The sequence below is a fragment of the Primulina eburnea genome, chromosome 10 (genome assembly GCF_022965805.1).
Source record: "Primulina eburnea isolate SZY01 chromosome 10, ASM2296580v1, whole genome shotgun sequence".
Classification (NCBI taxonomy): Eukaryota; Viridiplantae; Streptophyta; class Magnoliopsida; order Lamiales; family Gesneriaceae; genus Primulina; species Primulina eburnea.
In genome coordinates this window covers 23,494,637-23,519,386 of record NC_133110.1, presented here as the reverse complement: position 1 = coordinate 23,519,386, position 24,750 = coordinate 23,494,637, and the positions used below count along the sequence as shown (strand labels likewise).

Here is a 24,750-nt window from a genome sequence, read left to right as displayed (position 1 = left end):
CAGACTGACCAAATCAGCGTGCTTTATTCCATACAGGATGACCTATCGACATGATCAGATGGCAGAATTGTATGTCAAAGAGGTCGTCAGATTGCATGGTGTGCCGAAGTCGATCGTATCAGATCGTGATCCACGATTCACTTCTCACTTTTGGCACAGCTTGCAGCAGACTTTGGGTACGACTTTACACCTGAGCATTGCTTATCATCCCCAGACGGACGGACAGTCAGAGCGGACTATCCAGACTTTAGAGGATATGTTGAGAGCTGTAGTACTAGATTTTGGTACTAGTTGGCAAGATTCATTGCCATTGTGTGAGTTTTCATACAACAACAGCTATCAGACGAGCATAGAGATGGCACCGTTCGAAGCTTTATACGGAAAGAAGTGCAGATCTCCGTTGTACTGGGATGATATTTCTGAGGTACCAGAGTTAGGGCCTGATATGATTCGTGAGATGACAGAAAAAGTGAAGATCATTCAGAAACGAATGAAGACGGCACAGGATAGGCAAGCGAAGTACGCCAATATTAGACGTAGACCGTTAGTATTCGAACAGGGAGACAGAGTATTTTTGAAGATTTCACCTTTCAGAGGCGTTGTCAGATTTGGCAAGCGAGGAAAGTTGTCTCCTAGATACGTCGGTCCGTATGAGATTCTTGAAAAGATTGGCGATCGAGCTTACAGACTTGCTCTTCCTCCTTCACTGTCCGGTATACATGATGTTTTTCATGTATCGATGTTGCGCAGATACATGCCGGATGATTCTCATGTCATTCAACCTGAAGAAGCCGAGTTAGATCAGACTTTGAGCTATGTTGAGCGACCGATTCAAATTCTTGATCGGAAAGAGAAACAGCTCAGAACAAAGACTATTCCGCTTGTGAAGATCCAGTGGAATCGTCATGGAATCGAGGAAGCAACTTGGGAGACAGAGTCTGAGATGAGACAGAGGCATCCCGAGCTATTCCATTGATGTGAGTCTTTCTTCCCGTTTTGCTTTTACAATTTTGTATATAACTGCATGAATAATTGCTTGTGAGTTCGAGGACGAACTCTTGTCTAAGAGGGGGAGAAATGTAAGGCTCGAGAATTATCGATACTATTGATGTTGGAATTGTATAGATTAGAATGCACAATTATGAGATTTTGAGCAGCAGGGCCGAAGCCACACCGCTCCCGCGGTGCTAAGACTACCGCCCCCGCGGTGTAGTTGACAGAAATTGGTGAATTTGTGCGAACAGACACCGCACCCGCGGTATTAGTGCAACCGCACCCGCGGTGTGAGACCGCACCCGCGGTCATTGAATTTCAGGAAATAAAATGTCGCCGTGAGCATAGCGCACCCGCGCTCTTGAGACACCGCACCCGCGGTCTGCATGCGAGATTGCCACCTTTGATTTTCGTAGTGACACATGGCATGGGATATATATACTTTGGATTGACACTTCATTTGCATGTTTTCAGAGTGAGAGAACCGAGAGCTTGCAAGGGGAGTTTCCATTTCCTTCAACCTAGAACTTGTGGTTTTGAATGAGTTTATGCTCCGATTTTAATTCCGAGTAGAGATTATTGTTTCTTACCCCAAGAGCTATCAAAGGATGTAAGTTTCTTACATTTTCAGCATGATTCAGATTTGAGATGTTGGAGAAATTATGATTTGTGTTGTAGATATGTGTTCTTAGTATACCGAGCATCGTATATTTGTTATCAGAATGATTTTCGGATATCGTATGCTTTTGTTTGAAATTCCAACATGTGTTATGTGAAGATTTTACAGATTCTAGCTGATGGATTGATGTTTAGATGAGATTATGAGTTATTGGGATTGATTATGATATTGTTATGTTGAGATTGAGTTACCGGTATCAAAGACATACGCCGTTATGCCGTCAATTGTTACCGAGATGGAGTATTGACTTGTACAAGATTTTGGTATAAGTTATATCTTGATAGAATGCATTGTAATATTGTCATTTCAGATTAGTTTTGACAGAGTGACATTCCGACTTCGAGACTTCGACCGACGATTCGACAAGAAAGGTATAATTCATGTGGTCACGGGATTGCACAACTCGATTCAGATTTGATACGAGTTTCCCTAAATCACATACTAGATTGTTATTACATTGATTATGTAATGCCTTGTTTATTGATTTATATTCGAGTCCTGAGATAGGAGAGATTGGCAGACTTGCCAAAACTGGACGTTTCGGTGTATCGACGCATAGGAGCAGATTTGCTATATGTGTAGACCCTCGATACAGAGTTGACCGAAGTCTAGGAATAAGACGTACCGTTGCCCCGAGTGGCTGGGTAGGTGACAGACCGTCTTATTCACACCGGGATCCCTAGATTAGAAAAGAGTCGAGTCAAGATTTGAATTGTCGAATACAGATTTGTATTCTACTACATGTTTAGATGTATATTCATGTTACTTGATTTATGTTATGCATTTGTACATGATTTATGACATTGCATGCATCCATGTTTTATACTGGGATATGTTCTCACCGGAGTTATCCGGCTGTTGTCGTGTCTGTATGTGTGCATGGCAACAGGTGGGGCAGGATCGGGGTCACGAGCTAGATGAGAGATGATGATAGCGTGGAGATCTCGGGCATTGCAGATTACTAGTGTTTTCTTATGAAACTTGTACTACCTATGTTTGTAGTTGTCATTTGAACACTAGTGTATGTTTGTACGAACAGACTAGTATGTACATTACGTTGTTTAATTTCTATCGAGATATGTTATGCTTTAGTTAATACATTTGAATTAAAGTTAAAAGCAAAAATTTTGACCCACATTTTCGAACAAAGATCCAATTAAATCCCAAAAGAATAGAGTTAGAGCCCGGGTCCCCACATTATTTTACACACAAAATTACAGTACACGTACACATATTTTTACTCAACATTTTACTGGACTGACACGTGTCCGAGAATTCAAACAGTCATAAACATTAGTACTATTTCCCGCTTCATCTCAGTTTTCCTTTACGAGAATTTTATCTTTCTAAAGAACTCTCACTTCTCCTAATTTTTATCTTGAGAAATATCAGAATTTCTAACACTTTCAAATGGCAAACCAGATTCCAGCACATCTTTTGAACGCCATGGCTATCAACTTCAACTCAATTATGACCATTACAGACGCTGATGTAAAGAAAGTATTTCAGCAACTGGAATCAGCAGGCTTAAAACCCTTTCTGGGTCTCTACGCTCAGGAAATTTATCCCAAAGAGCTTCACGACTTCTATTCAACAGGATTCATCAATTCTGATGAAAATATTGCTGCTACCATCAATAACAAACTAATGATCATCTCTGAAGATTATTTTGGAAATTTGATTTCACTGCCTTCTGATGGGCTAGCACAAATTTCTGAGATCCAGGCATCGGAAATCGAAGAGATGCAAACTTTACTCTCTGCACTTTACTCTCTGCAGATGGAAGGAAAATCAAAGTTTCCGATCCAAAGAAGGAGTTAAAGCACGAAGTGCAACTGCTGGCAGACATTGTAGCCAAAGGGCTTTTGGCGAAGGCTGGGTCGTTTGCTGCTCTGACTCTGGAAAAGTTTCAACTCATCACCGTAATCATGACTGGACGACGAATCAACTGGAAGCATCTTCTATTCACTATTTTGAAGAACATGTTCTCTTCTGCTAAGCAATCCAAAGGTTTTGCTGTCCAGCTCAGTTATCTGCTGAAAAACCAAGGGTTAATTGCTGATGATTCTGACAGATTAATAAGATTCAAGGTATTCAATGCTAAAAACATTCTACCATCCAAAACCAAATTAGATCTTTCCTCTGAGAAATTCATCAAGATCAAAAAGGAAATTGGGATGGAGCAGGCTGCTCCCAAATCAGTCAAAGTTGCCAAGAACTTGACAAAGAAGAAAGAGTCAAAATGCAAACTGACTCTTAGTGATTCTGATAGTCAGAAGACTCTACCTCTTCAAATTGTCAAGAAACCAAGGACACTGAAGACCAAATCAATTGATCATGTTAAACCCACATCCACTGATCAGGTAATGGATACAGGAACTCAACAGCCAATCCAGGATGTTTTCTCAAAGGAAGTTTCAGTTGCATCCTTAACTGAGGATCAGTTACCGTTATCCTCATTACTGCCAAACATCACTGCATCCAGCAAATCATCAAAACTTCCAGGGGTCAAAGCACCACTGATTAGTATCTCACCTTACTCTTCTTTACCATTTGCCAGACCCACCGGAATAATACTCAGAGAAAATATTGACGCAACTACATCAGGATTAACTATTCCACACATTTTAAGTGACTCTAAGGGCAAGAGTAAACTTCAAGAAGAACCCAGGCCCTCAAATGCAATTCAGATCATATTGACCTTATCTGGCAAGAAGTCAATATATTTGCAGCAGAGAAGCACCAAGTTTTTGAGAAATGGGTCAATTTCAGAGTTAATGTTTTTGCTAAGGAACTGCGCAATAAATCAAAGTTGAAAAGATTTATTGATCTAGAACGATTAGTGCTCAAAACAGTTAAGGCCTCCTCTATTCAGCAAGCTTTGCAAAGGAAGAAATATTTCTTTAACTTACATCGGGAACAAAAGTTGCAGCAAATAGTTGCTGAACTCAGGCAAAACTTTAATCCCCTTAGTCCAACTGCATTCAACGACAAAGCAGTCTATGCTCAATTGGAAACAGATCTGATAACACTACAAGCAGAAATTAAAGACTGGGAAATGGGTCAAGAGCTGATCATCCCAGAGATGTCTCAAAAAATTGCTGAAGAAGCTCCAGCTGATCATTCAGTTGGAAACCTAGTCACGGATCTTGCTGATTCTTCATCTCAACCAAAAGGTATTTCATCAATTGCTCCATCTTCATCCGACACAGCACCTACAACTAATATTCCTAAGATGTATTCTGAGGCTGAGCTGAAATTGGGAAACATTTATGAAGTTATTCAGTCAGTTGTTCAGGAATTTTCCACAGTTGATCACTCTGCTGATCAAATCAATCCGGAGGTCACTATTGAATCCGTACAACCTGATCTATCTACTGATCCGGTTCACCCCACTAATGAGCCAGACACTTTAATCAATCATCCTGAAGAGGCACCAACTTCAGTGCTTTTATCATCTGCTGAACAGAACCCTTCTTCATCACCTCAGGTTTTAGATGAAATCACTGCTGATGATATTCCAGTTCAAGGAGAAATAACTGAAACTGATATTTCAGTTCAAAATGTTATTGAATCAGTCTCAACTGATCAAACTTTGGTCATTTTTGAGCACATCTCTAAAGAACCAGGAACATCTTATCAGTCTCCTCCTTCATCTTCTTCAGATGTTGCACTTATCTTGGAAGAAGTTCAGCACCTACAGAATAATATGGAGCAAATGATCTCTACCATCTCCAAAATTCAGAACACACAACTATCTCACACTCTAAAGCTGGACCATTCACATGCATCCAACTTAGAGAAAATGAATAAACTTCAAGCCAATATGGACTCTCTTATCCAAACTGTAACAGATATGAAGAAGGGACTCATCAACTCTTTCTCTACAAATCAGGATGTAAACAGTCAAAGAATTGGGCGACTGGAAACCTCTGTTTCAAAGAAGATAGAATTACTGCAGACTTCTTTCACCACTATGGCCACAAGTATCTCCTCAGATGTAAAACTTCTATCCATCGATGTTAGAAAGCTCTCAGACAGAATGGAGGTATTTGACAAAAAGGGGGAAAGCAGCTGAAGCAACTGATATCATTTGTCCAGTTATTTTATGATTCAGTTGTGCTGAAGAATTAGTTGAAGAATTAATCAGATTATTATTATCAACTGATATCATTTTCTCAGACTTTATATTATCTACAAGGAACTCAGCTATTCTATGATTCAGTTGCGTAATCTATTATCAACAAAGAGCTGAGTTAAATCTCTTGGTTTTGTCAAACACCATAAAGGGGGAAATTGTTGGAAACTAAATTCTGGAGTTTGACAAAAACATAAATCAATCGATTAAATCATCTAATACGCGAAAGCAAATTCAGCAGCTAATTCGGCAGCTGGACTTATCAATTGAAATCAGTTAACACAAACTGATCAGTTGAGAACTGATCAGTTAAAACATTCAGCCGAAAATATTAAAATCTCTCAACTGAAGATACCTCGGGAAAGATCATATCAGCAACTGAATATGGAAAGTCGCACCTCGATCACTACAACATAGAACAATGTGTTTCGGCTATTGCATTTAAGACGCCGTATCACAATCAATGAAGAGAACATTGCCCAAAGGAATATTGAAGAAGCAATCAACGGATATATAAATTCAAAGTTACCGTTGAAAGACAAGTCTATAAATATGACAAAAGAGCAGTTGAAGAACAACAACGATCTATCAATTTCAAACTTACTATTACTCTGTCAAAATCTCAGTTCACTCTTATTAGACTTATTCCTAGCAATCAAGGCTACAAGTTGAGCAAACTAGCACTCTGTAATATTGATAATTCAACAAGTGCTAAAGTTCAGTTACTTACAGAGATCATTGTATTATACTAAGAGTTTCAGTTTAGGCAATAGATAAGTCCTAACTGAAGTGGGTCTGTACAAGTGTTGTACTCGATCAAAGTCTTTTAGTGAATATCCTATCCTTGAGATAGAAGGGGTGACGTAGGAGTTATTCAAATCTCCGAACATCCAGAAACATATTCTGTTGTCTTTACTGCAGCCTTTCATTTTCAGTTAGATATTCTATCTTTCAATCAGTTTATTTTCCGCAACTGCTTATTCAGTTTAACTGATTGTTATTGACCGACGGGATATTTAGTTCAGTTTGTAATAAAACTGAACTATCTTTTTTCAAAGAACTTTTATATTCATAGAAGTGTTTATTCAACCCCCCCTTCTAAACACTCCTTAGTCAATAACTGATAAGTGCAATTTATTGTACTTTTATTACTTGTTTTTAACTTGGAATTTTGTGATTCTTGAGCAGGTTTTATTTGATATGTTGTTGTTTTTGTTATCGTAGTTTGGAAGCTTAGAAATGAGAGTTTGGAATGATATAGTGATGAATTAGAAGGTGCAAAGGACAATGAGACACGAAGCAACAGTGCACCCGCGCTGCATACACCGCCGCACCCACGCTGTTCGCCGAGGCATGACCGCGGGCCGCGCTGCATACACCGCCGCACCCGCGCTGTTCGCCGAGGCATGACCGCGGCAAGCGCCGCACCCGCGGTTCCACTTGCTGAGCAGGAGAGTTTTTGACGAAATTTCACCGCACCCGCGGTCCTTAGACTACCGCACCCGCGGTCATGCACAAACATCCCTCCGGAAATTGTGAAACTTTGTGGACTTTGAAGAAAAGAAGGGGAAAATGGTGTGCTACGTGGGATATCTTGTCTAGACTATAAAAGGGTCTCTTTTTCATCATCTAGGGTATAGAGAGAAGCTAGGAAAAGGGTGGATGCTACAAGGAAAAGAGTTGAAGATCAAGATCATCATCTTCAACAAGTTCTTGCACATCTTGGAACAAAAACTTCATACACTCCAAAACTCTTGTTCTAAGTTCTTTCTTTCTTTATTTCTACTTTTATTTTGATATGTCTTGTTTAAGATTCATGTGTTGTTGTTTTATTTTCATTATTATGAACTAAATCTTAATTCTAGAGGGATGATGGAACAAAACTAGAAACCATGTGTTGAGATTCATGATTTATGCTATATAAATTATCTTTATTGTTCATTTGTGTTTTTCTAATCTTAATGCTTTCATTTTACTGGCCATATCTTGAATGATTTGTATGTTATAAATTATCACTTGAAAAAGGAAATTTATAATCAAGAAAGGGAAAAATACATCGATGATATTTATATAGTTCGAGAGGACATATATTGCTATGGAAGCCATTAAAAGAATTTAGTGCTTGTTGTGTTATTTAATTGTTGATTGTTGACGGAGACGTTGCAATCTTTTGTTAGATAATTAGTATCTACTTAGCACTCGAGAGAGGGAGTAGATAATTATAGAATTCTTGGCTAATGAATAAGAAGGACAATTATAATATAGCTACACAAACATATCACATGGTGGATAGTTGCGTGAAGTCAAACCTCTAGATCTTTTATTCCATTGTTCAACTCTGTTTGGTATTAAAATTAAATTTATTTTCAATTCAGTTATTGGTACGAACAAATCTGTTATTTGATCACTCTAATTAAAATAGAGACTATTCTAATTACAAGCATTAGTATAAATTTAGAAATTACATTCCTCGTGGGATCGATACTTGTACTTAAAATTACATTTTACTATAACTTGACGCCGTGCGCTTGCGAGCATTAAAGAAAACACACAACAATAACCGATCCTATCATCCTCCTCCAGGGGATCCTGCTACTCGTGCTTTAGAGGGTATGGCTCGTCTCTTCAAGCAACAATTACAGCAGCAGCAGTTACAACAATAGCAGCTACAGCTGCAGTTACAGCAGATGCAGCTACAGCAGCCACCTAGGCCACAGCAAGATATTTATGAGCAGTTCCGGAGGCTAGGGCCGAAGGAATTTTCTGGCACCACCGATCCATTTGCTGCTGAGAGTTGGATCCGTTCACTCGAGGTACATTTTCTCTATCTAGACATGGGAGACGCCGACCGCGTGAGGTGCACTACTTATCTGCTTAGGGACGACGCTTCTTTATGGTGGGAAGGAGCCAAGCATGGTGTTGACCTTGCTACACTCACTTGGGCAGAGTTGAAGACGAAATTCTATGAGAAATACTTTACTGCTGATGTCAGAAGCCGGATAAAGAGGGAATTTATGACTCTCCGTCAGGGAGACATATCTGTTGCTGATTTTGTGAAGAAGTTTGATAGGGGTTGCCACTTTGTACCCCTTATTGCTGGAGATGCGGAGGAAAAGCTTAGGCATTTCATGGATGGCCTACGACCTACTATTCGGGATAAAGTTATGATGATGCATCCGGTGAATTATGCAATGGAAGTTACTTATGCATATCAGGCTGAGCAGTCCTTGAAGGACATTGACTTTGAGATTCAGCGCAAGAGGCAGCACTATCAGAATAAAAATCAGCCAAATAAGAAGCCGAGTACTGGTCCTCCTAGACCTCAAGGGCCTCAAAAGCCCCATGGTCAAGTCAAGAAGCCAGCGCCACCAAAGCCACAAAATCCTGGAGCACCAAAGCCTGCTGAGAGGCAACCATGCAAACAGTGCAACTGTACACATCTTGGCAAATGTGAATGGAGACCATTTAAATGTTTTTACTGCAAGGAGGATGGACACAAAGCTATCGAGTGTCCAAAGAAGAAAGCAGCTACCACTGCCCGAGCTTATGTTATGAATGCCGAGGAAGCTGAGGAAGAGGCAGACACTACACACATCACGGGTAACCTAGTCATTTAACATTTTTATATTGCTTATTGTTGCATGAAGTGTTAAATTGGTTATTAGAATTGATTTGGGATCAAGTTTCGACCTAGAATAAATTAGGTTGCATGTTCTACCTAGTTGAATTTAAGTGATAATTTTAGAAACCATAGAAAATGATTTGAATTTTGTGCCTTGTTTTATGTGAAGGATGAAATGATTCCAAATAAAAAGTTTTAGGGCCAAAATTAAAGAAAATCATAATTAAGGGGGATTTCGAATTCTGGGGGTTAACTATGCAATTTTCGAAACTTTGAGGGCTAATTTACAATTTTCGACAAATAAGGGACCTAAATGCAATTTTTGGAATCTTAAGGATCAAAATGCAATTCTCGAAACATGAAGGGCTAAATCAAAATTTCGAATAATATAAGGACTTAATTGCAATAATTCAAAATTTTGGGGTCATTAATACAAATTTCTAAAGTTGAGGGACTAAAGTGCAATTTTTCCCAAGAAATGTTTAAGTTCGACACGAAATCTTCATATAACTTTGGGAATTAATGATAGTAAATTCTTAAGCTTCAACTCGAAAAGACTTAAAAGACATGTTCACCGCAGGGAGGATCATCATTCTAGGTGTAGCTACCTATGCTTTGCTAGATTCAGGAGCTACACATTCTTTCATATCATAAACCTTCATCAAAAGACTGAATATTACTCCTCAAGACATGGGTTTGGGTTTCAAAGTTACTATTCCTTCCGGTGATCAAATGCTCACGTCTAAGATTGTTAAGAATCTGGAGCTTCGGTTATTCAGAGATATTGTTCGGGCAGATCTTATTGTGCTTCCTATGACCGAATTTGATATTATACTTGGGATGGATTGGCTATCAGCAAATGGAGCATCGATTGATTTTTGACAACGATCAGTATCTATTAGGCCACCTAGTGGTAAATCTTTTGTCTTTGAGGCGGCAAGAAACAAGCAAATGCCGCACATTATCTCTTGTCTATGTGCGAGGAAGCTTATTAAGCATGGATGTCAAGCTTATCTAGCATGTGTCACTACTACACATGAATCCATCAGTCAGAAGTTAGAAGATGTTGATATTGTGAGAGATTTTCCTAGCGTCTTTCCTGACGACGTTTCTGGCATTCCACCCGATTGTTAAGTGAAGTTCTCTATTAATCTTATGCCGGGCACTGTTCCTATATCAAAAGCACCATATCATCTAGCACCTGCAGAAATGAAAGAATTGAAGGATCAAATTCAAGAATTGCTAGACACGGGTTTCATTCGCCCTAGTTACTCTCCATGGGGCGCTCCGGTATTGTTTGTGAAAAATAAAAATGGCAGCATGCGTCTTTGCATTGATTATCGAGAGCTTAATCGGGTCACTATCAAAAATAAGTATCCACTGCCAAGAATTGAAGATTTATTTGATCAGTTGCAAGGAGTATCGATATTTTCTAAGATTAATCTGCGATCTGGATACCGTCAGTTGAAAGTCAAAGAGTCTGACTTTCACAAGACAGCGTTTCGCACGAGATATGGACAGTATGAGTTTATGGTCATGCCATTCGGGTTGACCAATGCGCCAGCAATCTTCATGGATCTCATGAATCGCGTATTTCAGCCATATCTGGATCAGTTTATTATTGTCTTCATTGATGACATATCGATCTATTCCAAGAGCAGAGAGGAGCATAGCCGTCATTTGAGGATCGTACTGCAAGTATTACAAGACAGAAAGCTATATGCAAAGTTCAGCAAGTGCGAGTTTTGGCTTGACAAAGTGGCGTTCTTAGGCCACATCATTTCAAGTGATGGCGTGGAAGTTGATCGAGTAAAGTTGAAGCAGTAAAAGAGTTGCCAGTACCGAAGAGTGTCACCGAGATTCGCAGTTTCTTGGGACTAGCTGACTATTATCGCAAATTCATCAAGGGGTTCTCATCTATTGCAGTGCCTTTGACAGCTTTGACGAAGAAAAATGCTAAGTTTATTTGGGGATCCGAGTGTCAAGACAGTTTTGACAAGTTGAAGCAAGCCTTGATATCCGCACCAGTGTTATCTATGCCATCGGGGCAAGGGGAGTATGTTCTATATACCGACGCTTCTAAACTTGGTTTGGGCACAGTTCTGATGCAAAACGACCGAGTTATCGCCTATGCGTCAAGATAGTTGAAAATTCATGAAAAGAACTACCCTACTCATGATCTTGAGCTTGCAGCAGTAGTCTTTGCACTAAAAATTTGGAGACACTACCTTTATGGGGAGAAGTGAAAGATATTCACCGATCATAAAAGTTTGAAATACTTCTTCACCCAAAAAGAGTTGAATATGAGACAGCGCAAATGGCTTGAATTGGTAAAGGACTATGATTGTGACATTAGCTACCATCCGGGGAAACCTAATGTAGTGGCAGACGCATTGAGTAGAAAAGCAGCAGTTATCACTCATTTATCACTCCAAAGACCGTTGCAGTCCGAGATACAGCAGTTTGAGCTTACAGTGTACGCTAGGACTAATCTTGCCACATTAACAGTACAGTCGACTTTGAGAGACAGAATTCGTGATGGGCAGTCTACTGATAAGCAGTTGCAAAAGTGGAGAGCTAGAGATGAAGCCAAGGGCCGGAATTTATATTCTGTAGTGGATGTCTTGGTCCGTTATCGAGACAGTCTATGGGTTCCTAGTGACGATTCCTTGAGAAACCTTATTATGAAGGAAGCCCATGACACACCATATTCCATTCATCCGGGCAGAACAAAAATGTATAGAGATCTGCAGTTGTTATATTGGTGGCCAGGCATGAAGAGGGACATTCTGAGATATGTATCCGAGTGTTTGACTTGTCAGCAAGTCAAAGCAGAGCATCAAAGACCAGCGGGAAAATTAAAACCACTCCCTATTCCCGAGTGGAAATGGGAGAACATCACTATGGACTTTGTTGTGGGATTGACAAAGACAGTTAAAGGATTCAATGCCATTTGGTGATAGTGGATCATCTTACAAAATCAGCGTATTTTCTACCTATTAAGACGACATTCACCATGGTTCAGTATGCTGAATTGTAAATTCGGGAGATAGTACGGCTGCATGGGATTCCTGTATCCATCGTTTCTGACAAGGATATGAGGTTCACCTCGTCTTTTTGGAAAAGTTTGCATGGAGCGATGGGGACCAAGTTATTGTTTAGTACAACGTTCCACCCTCAAACCGATTGTCAGTCAAAAAAAGTTATATAGATTTTGGAAGATCTACTGCGAGCATGTGTTACTGATTTCCAAGGCAGTTGGGAACCAAAATTACCTCTAGTGGAGTTCACTTACAATAACAGCTATCAATCATCAATAGGAATGGCTCCTTTTGAGGCACTCTATGGAAGGAAGTTTAGATCTCCTATTCATTGGGACGAGTTGGGGAAAGAAGAGATATTGGTCCAGATGTGATTGAAGAGACAGGTGAGATTGTAGTCAAAATTCGTGATAGAATGAAGACTGCACAAAGCCGACAGAAGAGTTATGCAGATAAAAGACGAAGGGACTTGGAGTTTGCAGTAGGCGACCATGTGTTTTTGAAGATAGCTCCCATGAAGGGTGTTATGCACTTTGGCAAGAAAGGCAAGCTTAGTCCCAAATTTATAGGTCCGTTCGAGATTTGGAAAGGATTGGGACACTAGCTTATAGACTGGCATTGCCACCAGCGCTTGCAGGAGTTCACAATGTGTTCCACATTTCGATGCTGCGGAAGTACATGTCGAATCCGTCACATGTGCTTAATTATGAGCCTCTTCAACTAACTCCAAATATGACTTATGAGGAAAGATGTAGTAGCCCGAATTCCAAATTGGGTAATTAACGGATTAATGGTGATTAAGAAGGTTTAATGTGTAATTTTGACCGTGGTCATGATCGGACGGACCAAAGATGGTTCGGTAGCACCGAAGAGTTCGGACGATCCGAAGTGAGTTCGGTGGATCCGATCATGAGGTGTCAAGAGCCGATGGACACGTGGGAGTTCGGACGTTCCGAAGTGTAGGTTCGGTGGATCCGATCATGAGGTGTCAAGAGCTGATGGACACGTAGGAGTTCGGACGTTCCGAAGTGGGTTCGGTGGATCCGAACATAGCCTATAAATAGTGCTCGGAATTCCTCATTTTGGATGGCAAGTTCTTGAAGTTGTGTCTCATTTTGAGAGGTTTGGAAGGTTTCTAGGGTTAGTTGTCGGTCGAGCGATAGCCAAGAGCTGCCAGGATTGGTAGTGTAGCGACGCCTGAGTTACGAGGCAATCGACATCAAAGGGCTGTCGACGGACGAAGGTAAACCCTAAACCTTTGGTAGTACTGGTTTTGCTAGTTGAGCATGGTAGTATTGTTCATTGGGTATGCTTTTGATGCGTAGGCTTGTTCTAGACCTGATTAGCGGTGTTGCGTAAGGCTAGGCTTGCTGTGATAGAGGTACGAAAGTACTATCCGAGATATCCTGGTCGAGTATACATTCTTATATGTGTTGCATGATTATGTGGTGCATTGATATATGTCATATGATGCATGCTATTATGTCACGTTTTATGATGCATGTTGCATTTCATGTTGAGCCGTATCTCCTTTGAGATAGCCTTTACTGTTGAGCTGTATCTCTTTCGAGATAAGCTATATCTTGTGGGGCCGCTCAGCCCTGTCTTGTCTTGTGGACGCATGGACACCGAGAGTACACAGTGGCCGACGGGTCGGGAGGGCTTCGGTGATCCGGGACATTTTAGGTCCACGTCTGTTCTTGTAGTGGATGCAGTGACCCAGAGGAGTACCGCGCGGCACTATCCACTTGGCGCCTCTAGACTGAGCATTTTGAGATCCTTTGTTACTCCTGTTTCTTGACTACCCTGGTATCATATCATAGCATGTGCATTTCATATAGGTTTGTATACTCATGCTTTTGTACTGGGCGTTCTTATCGCTCACGTCCTCGGTTTTGTTTATCTTGGACACCCCATTCCCACGGGGCAGGCCTCAGGTTGGACAGCTCAGGAAGAGCAGGAGGAGGACAGTGAGTAGCTGGTTGAGTTAGTTCTTCAGTACTGTTTTGTTTCGATTTGGTTGTACCGCATATTTTCATTTTTTAGTTCGAGTTGTTCTGGATTTCGATTGGGTTGTATAACTACCGTTTGTTGGCCTTTTCCGCAATTATCTCTGATTATTATTAATTAAGTTAAGTGCATGCTTAGTTCTTCATTAGTAGGTGATTCTGGAACGGGTCACTACATTTATGGTATCAGAGCATGCTTACGATTTTGGGATATAGATTCTGTTTTGGGATTTTTCGTGGACCATTTTACCATTTTTCCCTATTCTATCTTGTAGCGATGGCTGACCACTTTGGTGATGAGAGTAGTCAGGGAAGTGTAGGTCGTTGGGGTGACCAGGACGATCGTAAGCGTCATAAGTTACCGTATGTTTCTCTAGACGTCATTCTTTCTGTTTCTACCCCGATGGGTCATTCGGTGTTAGCAAAGCGTCTAGTGATGGGTTGTCCCTTAGATTTTGAGGGTAACGAATTGACTGCAAATCTTATGATCCTAGAGATGGAAGATTTTGATTGTATTTTGGGTATAGATCTATTGACTACCTACCAGCTACCGTGGATTGTTACCAGAAGCTTGTTCAGTTTCGTACGACTGAGAGCTCTAGTTGGTTTTTCTATGGTGAGGGAGCGCGACCTCCGATGCCAGTGGTATCTGCTCTGAAAGCCTGTCGTGCTTTAGAGGCGGGCGGGGAAGGCTACCTCATCTATGCGATTGATTCATCCACAGGTAGTGTTGGTATAGAGGATATTCCAGTGGTTTGTGAGTTTCCTGATGTTTTTCCAGATGAGATTCCTGGTTTTCCTCCGATTAGAGAGGTGGAATTTGGCATCGAGTTAATGCCAGGGACTACACCGATTTCTCGTGCCCCCTATCGTCTTGCTCCATCAGAGATGAGAGAATTGAAACAGCAATTGCAGGATCTTCTTGATAAAGGTTATATTCGCCCGAGTGTTTCACCTTGGGGAGCCCCAGTCTTGTTTGTCAAGAAGAAAGATGGATCTATGCGATTGTGCATTGATTATCGCCAGCTGAATCGTGTGACGATCAAAAACAAGTATCCATTACCTCGTATCGATGATTTGGTCGATCAGCTTCAGGGTATCTCTGTTTACTCCAAGATTGACTTGCGATCGGGTTATCATCAGATGAGAGTTAGGGATGATGATATTTCCAAGACTGCATTTCGTACTCGATATGGGCATTACGAGTTTCTAGTTATGCCATTTGGATTGACGAATGCGCCAGCAGTGTTCATGGATCTGATGAATCGAGTCTTTCGGGATTTTCTAGATCAGTTGTGTTCAACAACAATTGAGATGTAATAACGATGTTGTTATTTCGTTTTGTTCATCCTCTAAGCCTGATTTCGAGGACGAAATCTTTTTAAGGGGGGGAGAATGTAGTAGCCCGAATTCCAAATTGGGTAATTAACGGATTAATGGTGATTAAGAAGGTTTAATGTGTAATTTTGACCGTGGTCATGATCGGACGGACCGAAGATGGTTCGGTAGCACCGAAGAGTTCGGACGATCCGAAGTGAGTTCGGTGGATCCGATCATGAGGTGTCAAGAGCCGATGGACACGTGGGAGTTCGGACGTTCCGAAGTGTAGGTTCGGTGGATCCGATCATGAGGTGTCAAGAGCTGATGGACACGTAGGAGTTCGGACGTTCCGAAGTGGGTTCGGTGGATCCGAACATAGCCTATAAATAGTGCTCGGAATTCCTCATTTTGGATGGCAAGTTCTTGAAGTTGTGTCTCATTTTGAGAGGTTTGGAAGGTTTCTAGGGTTAGTTGTCGGTCGAGCGATAGCCAAGAGCTGCCAGGATTGGTAGTGTAGCGACGCCTGAGTTACGAGGCAATCGACATCAAAGGGCTGTCGACGGACGAAGGTAAACCCTAAACCTTTGGTAGTACTGGTTTTGCTAGTTGAGCATGGTAGTATTGTTCATTGGATATGCTTTTGATGCGTAGGCTTGTTCTAGACCTGATTAGCGGTGTTGCGTAAGGCTAGGCTTGCTGTGATAGAGGTACGAAAGTACTATCCGAGATATCCTGGTCGAGTATACATTCTTATATGTGTTGCATGATTATGTGGTGCATTGATATATGTCATATGATGCATGCTATTATGTCACGTTTTATGATGCATGTTGCATTTCATGTTGAGCCGTATCTCCTTTGAGATAACCTTTACTGTTGAGCTGTATCTCTTTCGAGATAAGCTATATCTTGTGGGGCCGCTCAGCCCTGTCTTGTCTTGTGGACGCATGGACACCGAGAGTACACAGTGGCCGACGGGTCGGGAGGGCTTCGGTGATCCGGGACATTTTAGGTCCACGTCTGTTCTTGTAGTGGATGCAGTGACCCAGAGGAGTACCGCGCGGCACTATCCACTTGGCGCCTCTAGACTGAGCATTTTGAGATCCTTTGTTACTCCTGTTTCTTGACTACCCTGGTATCATATCATAGCATGTGCATTTCATATAGGTTTGTATACTCATGCTTTTGTACTGGGCGTTCTTATCGCTCACGTCCTCGGTTTTGTTTATCTTGGACACCCCATTCCCACGGGGCAGGCCTCAGGTTGGACAGCTCAGGAAGAGCAGGAGGAGGACAGTGAGTAGCTGGTTGAGTTAGTTCTTCAGTACTGTTTTGTTTCGATTTGGTTGTACCGCATATTTTCATTTTTTAGTTCGAGTTGTTCTGGATTTCGATTGGGTTGTATAACTACCGTTTGTTGGCCTTTTCCGCAATTATCTCTGATTATTATTAATTAAGTTAAGTGCATGCTTAGTTCTTCATTAGTAGGTGATTCTGGAACGGGTCACTACAAAAGACCTGTCCAGATTTTGGCAAGACAAGATAGACGATTGCGTAACAAAGTCATTCCAATGGTCAAGGTCAAGTGGCTGAATCACTCGGAAGAGGAAGCTACTTGAGAAACCGAGATAGACTTGAAGAGTCGCTATCCAGATCTATTCAGTGAGTTCTAATTTCGAGGACGGAATTTTATTTAAGGGAGGGAGGAATTGTAAGGTCAGAAATTAAGACGACGTAATCCAACTGCATGCGAATCTAGGAAATAATGAGAAATGAGTAATTAATTGATTTTAATTGTTAATTAATTATGTGACATACTTGTTTATATGTTAAGTGAGATTTTTATTGTCATCATGCATAAAATTGTATTTTTAAGGAATATTCAAGTGACGATCGAGGAACGGGAACCGAGGGTTGAAAATGTAAAATGTTTTTATCAAATGATTATTTTTAATTATTTTAAAGGTGGTTGTTGTTTTTAGTATTTTTGAAAACAAAGGGTTTTGAGGTGATTTTATACGCCGGGGCGTAAATTTTATCGGTGTTGGCTTCTCAACTAAAATGCGAACTTTTTGGCAACCCGGATATTTAATTCATAAACTTTTTACCAAAACTTTACTAATATATTTTATTTAATTCTAATTAAAAGACTAATGGGCTTAATTGTGGCTTGATAGGCCTAAAGCCTAGTTAGTAACTTAATTAGAGTTTATATGAGATTAAAACACCTAAACCCCAAAACCTTGCACACAAAACAATCGGCCACTTTTATTTTCTGAAAAATATTCTCTCCCAACTCCACCTATCTCACGGCACACACACAACACACGTGGAGGAAGGATTTTCGAAGGATTCAAGGAGTAAGTAGCCAAAGTTTCTCCCGTTCTTCGTCGTCAACGATTATTCGAGCGTATTATACGCAAAGGCATGCATTAATCTTCCCTTTCTCATCCATCATGTCATATATATATTTTTAAAATTAATTCGTATGAAGCATGAAGCACAGAAACTTTGTTGTTCACGTTTATTTCCATATGCATGATCTCTATGCTAACTTGTTTGATGCTATGACTCTCGCCTTTACACGAAGGGACTGACATGATTAGGGGAAGATCGTGTAGGGTTTTTAACGTATTTTTGAGTCCCAAGCACTACCCAACAATCAACTAAAACCAGGAAGAACAACAAGCAAACCGAGTCCAGAAAGTTGCTGTCATGGTTGGGGCGATCGGGTTGCTTGTCCTAGGGGGAGGCTTGGCCTTGGTTGGGGCCAGGGCTCAGCTAGAGTCTCGCATGAGTCAGGGGGAGGGTCCAAGCCAAGCTAGGTGTGGAGACCCGGTGATGAAACTTAAAATTAATAATTTATTATATGTTAAAACCTGTATTTTAAAATTTTAAGTTTCATTAAAATTATAAATTATGTTATTTTAGTATTGTTTGTTTATATTTAAATGTCTTACTAAATTTGTTTTATTTTCAGGTTTTTTACGTGTTGGTAAAATAATGATAACTCAAGCTAGAAAATTCAAATGGAGGTGACTCAAACATGGTTGGAATCCTTGAGAAGTTATTTACAACTTTGCAGAAGACATGATTGCCTAAAAAGCTCATTAAGATGATCAAATTGTGCAAAGATCAAAAGGAGGACACATTTACTTTTACTATGACCATCATTTAGTAAAAAATTCATAACTATTTCAATATTTATCCAAATGAGGTGAATCAAGTGGCCAAACTCATCTACACAAAATTCCCCACATGTTTGTGGCCTTAATCAGAGTCAAAGTGGTGAGAAAAGTCGTGGAACAAGGCATTGAAAGAAGGGACATGGAATTGGAGTTGAGGAGACAAAGAATACTATTACAACTACATGGCATTAATAGAATTTTTGACTCTTTCTCTCATTTGGCCTATAAATAGAGGCCTTGTGCTAGCTTGAGAATCATTCTATCTCATTGTAAAATATAGTGTGAGTGTGTATCAAAGTTCTAAGTTTAAATATATTTTCTTTCATTTTCTCAACTATGAGTGATATTTTAGTGTTGATCAAAAGTAAGTTCATGGCAAGCTAAATCTATTATGTCAAGGTGAAGAGGATGCATTCTTGGTGAAGTAAGATTGTTTATATTTTGTATATTGTTTCTTTATCTCTTTTCATTTAGCTAACTTATTTTTATTGTAGGTATAAAAATGAATTATTTGTTGTTATCAATTTACATCAAATGCTTGATACCATTAAAGTGGTTATCTTGATTTGTTGTTTAATTTTGATACAATAAATATTTCATCACTTATTATTATATATATATAGATATATATATATATGTATATTTATATAATAATATCATAATATTTCATTTAGGCGATAGCGTGGCTCTGCCGGTTGTTCTAAATGAAATATTATGACTTAATACTAACATCTAACAAACTAACTTTTATTTTTCGCATCTAACATTTACTTTCTTGCAACTAACTTTTACTTTTTCGCAACTAACATTTACTTTATTGCAACTAACTTTTACTTTACCGCAACTAACTTATTAAATCAATATATTTCATTTAGGCAATAGCGTGACTCTGCCGGTTGTTCTAAATGAAATATAATGATTTAATTTAACATTTAATTTATGCAATTATTTATTTATATAGTTATAATTATAATCATAGGTACCATATATAAAATATCGGTTAATTCGGTATTTTCTATAGTGGAAACTATATTAGATTATGTGTGTGTTTAATTTTCTTGGAACCATTATTTATGGTAGTTTCTTTTGTTTCACTTTTAGTTAAACAATATTACATAAACCAAGAATAAATCCTCAAGCCTTGACAATATTTATAATTTGTAAACTTCAGTCTTGCATTTGGTAATCTATAAATTAATAAATTTAAACTCAAAATAACCTCTCTGTGGATCGATCTCGTACTTACGAAATATATTACTTGCAGACAACCTACACTTGGGTGAATTATTATTTAAGTAGTAACAAGTTTTTGGCGCCGTTGCCGGGGAGGTATAAATTAAGTTTATATTTGTTATTTATGTTTTATTTATAAGTATTGTGTGTTTTTACTTGTATGAGTGTTTGGAGTCGAAAAAAAAGTGGTAGACTTATTCGAGTATCTGAAAATAATTTAAACATGGATGATAATTCAAATAATCAAGATAATGATGATAATAATAATAATAATAATAATAATAATAATAATAATAATAATAATAATAATAATAATAATAATAATAATAATAATAATAATCAAGAACATGATCAATTAAGAACACTTAGGCACCATATGAACCCTATTAGAACTAGTGCCCCATCTTGTTTAGTTTTTCCTCCTGACGCATCAAATTTCAACTTTAAACCTCAAATTATTCAACTTTTACCAAATTTTCATGGCTTAGATTCTGAAAATCCATATTTGCATCTAAGAGAATTTGAGGAAGTTTGTAACACTTATAATGATCAAAATTGTAGCATGGATATAGTTCGATTAAAGCTTTTCCCTTTTTCTTTAAAAGATAAAGCTAAAACATGGCTACAAAATTTAAGATCAAGTTCAATAAGATCATGGGAAGAAATGCAACAACAATTTCTCAAAAAGTTTTTCCCTTCCCATAGAACAAACTCTTTTAAAAGACAAATTACAACTTTTTCTCAAAAACAAGGAGAAACATTTTATCAATGTTGGGATAGATATAAAGAATTACTTAATACATGCCCACATCATGGTTTTGAAACATGGAGAATAGTTTCTCACTTTTATGAAGGTCTTATACCTAAAGATAGGCAAATGATAGAATTCATGTGTAATGGAACTTTTGAAGATAAAAACCCAAATGAAGCTATGGAATATTTGGATTCATTAGCAGAAAATGCTCAAAATTGGGATAATATAGGTACAATAGAACCACCAACAACTAAAAACAATAATTCAACAAATGGGGGTGGTATCTATAATCTCAAAGATGATGTAGATATTCAAGCTAAACTTGCATCTTTAGCAAGAAAAATTGAGTCATTAGAAATGAAAAAGAGTGGTCAATTAAAAAGTATTCAAGAAATTGTTTGTCATATATGTGATACACATGATCATGCTACAAAAGATTGTCCAACATTACCTTCATTTAAAGAATGTCTCCATGAACAAGCAAATTATGTTAACAATTATAAAAAACCAATACTAGATCCTTTTTCACAATCATATAATCCGGGATGGAAAAATCATCCTAATTTTAGTTGGAGGAATGATAATAATTGTAGTGACCCGTTCCAGAATCACCTACTAGTTGAGAACTAAGCATGCAATTAACTTAATTAATAACAATCAGAGATAACAGCGGAAAATACCAACAAATGATAGTTATACAACCCAATCGAAATCAGAACAACTCAAAATATATTCGGTACAACCATATCGAAATAGAATAGTACTGAAAACTAAACCAACCAGATACTCACTGTCCTCCTCCTGCTCTTCCCGAGCTGTCCAACCTGAGGCCTGCCCCGTGGAAATGGGGTGTCCAAGATAAACAAAACCGAGGACGTGAGCGATAAGAACGCCCAGTACAAAAGCATGAGTATACAAACCTATATGAAATGCACATGCTATGATATGATACCAGGGTAGTCAAGAAACAGGAGTAACAAAGGATCTCAAAATGCTCAGTCTAGAGGCGCCAAGTGGATAGTGCCGCGCGGTCCTACCTCTGGGTCACTGCATCCACTGCAAGAACTGATGTGGAACTAAAATGTCCCGGACCACCGAAGCCCTCCCGACCCGTCGGCCACTGTTTACTCTCGGTGTCCATGCGTCCACAAGACAAGACAGGGCTGAGCGGCCCCACAAGATATAGCTTATCTCGAAAGAGATACAGCTCAAAAGTAAAGGCTATCTCGAAGGAGATACGGCTCAACATGAAATGCAACGTGCAGTAATAAACGTGACATAATAGCATGCATCATATGACATATATCAATGCACCACATAATCATGCAACACATATAAGAATGTATACTCAACCAGGATATCTCGGATAGTACTTTCGTACCTCTATCACAGCAAGCCTAGCCTTACGCAACACCGCTAATCAGGTCTAGAACAAGCCTATGCATCAAAAGCATACCCAATGAACAATACTACCATGCTAGACTAGCAAAACCAGTACTACCAAAGGTTTAGGGTTTACCTTCGTCCGTCGACAGCCCTTTGATGTCGATTGCCTCGTAACTCAGGCGTCGCTACACTACCAATCCTGGCAGCTCTTGGCTATCGCTCGACCGGCAACTAACACTAGAAACCTTCCAAATCTCTCAAATATGAGACACAACTCAAGGATTGTCCATACAAAATGAGGAAATCCGAGCACTATTTATAGGCTATGTTCGGATCCACCGAACCCACTTCGGAACGTCCGAACTCCTACGTGTCCATCAGCTCTTGACACCTCACGATCGGATCCACCGAACCTACACTTCGGAACGTCCGAACTCCCACGTGTCCATCGGCTCTTGACACCTCATGATCGGATCCACCGAACCTACACTTCGGAACGTCCGAACTCCCACGTGTCCATCGGCTCTTGACACCTCATGATCGGATCCACCGAACCTACACTTCGGAACGTCCGAACTCCCACGTGTCCATCGGCTCTTGACACCTCATGATCGGATCCACCGAACTCACTTCGGATCGTCCGAACTCTTCGGTGCTACCGAACCATCTTCGGTCTGTCCGATCATGACCACGGTCAAAATTACACATTAAACCTTCTTAATCACCATTAATCCGTTAATTACCCAATTTTGAAATTCGGGCTACTACATTCTCCCCCCCTTAAAACGATTTCGTCCTCGAAATCAAGTTTAGAGGATGAACAAAACGAAATAACAACATCGTTATTACATCTCAATATCTAAGGGACAACCCATCACTAGACGCTTAGCTAACACCGAATGACCCATCGGAGTAGAAACGGAAAGAATGACGTCTAGAGAAACATACGGTAACTTATGACGCTTAACAAAATCGTGCAGAAATGAATGAATGAGATGCTCCGTAATCTATAAGAACAAAAGCAGGAATACCGCATAAACGAAAAGTACCTGCTATGACTCTCTCAGTCATCTGCAGCCTGATCCTGGTTCAGCGCAAATACCTGACCTTGGGCACGAGGTCGAAGATTCGAACTACCCACTGCCTGACCCTTCTTCCTCTGCTGAACAGTCGTCTGCGATCCGAAACCAGATCCTGCTCCACCTCGCAACTGAGGACAAAACTTCTTAATATGCCCCATCTCTCCGCACTGAAAACAAGCTCCCGCGACTGATCGGCATTGCTCCGAGGGATGGTTCTTCCCACAATGCACACAAGCATCCTTCTTATCACCAAAGCGGAAAACACCGCTAGACCGTGATCCAGATCCAGAAGAAGAAGAACCAGATTTCTTGAAAGACTGAGACCTAGGGCTCAAAGTACTCGGAGGTCTAGAAGAAAGAATAGCCCTACCACGCTGGAGACTGATCTCTGCCTGGCGACACCAGTTCACTAACCCATCGTAAGAAGTAGGATTATCACAGACAGTGACTCGATCAAAGATCTCCTGGTTAAGGCCCTGAAGGAAATGATCATACTTGGCCTCAGAACTGCCACTGATATGAGGGGCAAAGGGTAACAACTCGAAGAATTTCTGCTGATACTCATCAACAGACATACTCCCCTGCTTAAGGTTCAGGAGCTCAATCGTCTTTGCCTGGCGAAGGGCTGGAGGAAAATACAGCTGCATAAAAGCCGCACGGAAATCGGCCCAAGTCACCCTACCCTGGGACTGGACTATCGGCGCAGAAGTCGATCGCCACCACTTGCGCGCACGGCCCTCGAGAAGAAAACTAAGGGTCTCTATCTTCTGCTCCTCGGTGCACTGAAATGCACGGAAACAACTCTCCATGCGCTCTAACCAATCCTCAGCATCATCGGGAGTCTCACCACCAACTAAAGGCTTAGGCCCCATCTGAATAAAACGATGCAAATCAAAACGCCTAGGACCATCCCGACGATGACGATGTTCACGGTGACGCCTACGATCGTCCTGATTACCCCAACGACCTACACTCCCCTGACTACTCTTATCACCAAAGTGGTCAGCCATCGCTACAAGATAGAATGGGGAAAATGGTAAAATGGTCCACGAAAAATCCCAAAACAGAATCTATATCCCAAAATCGTAAGCATGCTCTGATACCATAAATGTAGTGACCCGTTCCAGAATCACCTACTAGTTGAGAACTAAGCATGCAATTAACTTAATTAATAACAATCAGAGATAACAGCGGAAAATACCAACAAATGATAGTTATACAACCCAATCGAAATCAGAACAACTCAAAATATATTCGGTACAACCATATCGAAATAGAATAGTACTGAAAACTAAACCAACCAGA

The 24,750-nt window shown here is 40.0% G+C and overlaps 1 non-coding gene and 1 pseudogene across 1 annotated transcript; one reads left to right on the top strand and one right to left on the bottom strand.

Annotated features, from left to right (window-relative positions):
• Positions 1 to 24,750, top strand: part of LOC140803227 (anaphase-promoting complex subunit 8-like) — a 111,384-nt pseudogene that overhangs the window by 27,331 nt on the left and 59,303 nt on the right.
• On the bottom strand, positions 20,932 to 21,042 carry LOC140804109 (small nucleolar RNA R71). Its single transcript, XR_012112068.1, has one exon. It is a non-coding gene; the product is annotated as a small nucleolar RNA R71 (small nucleolar RNA).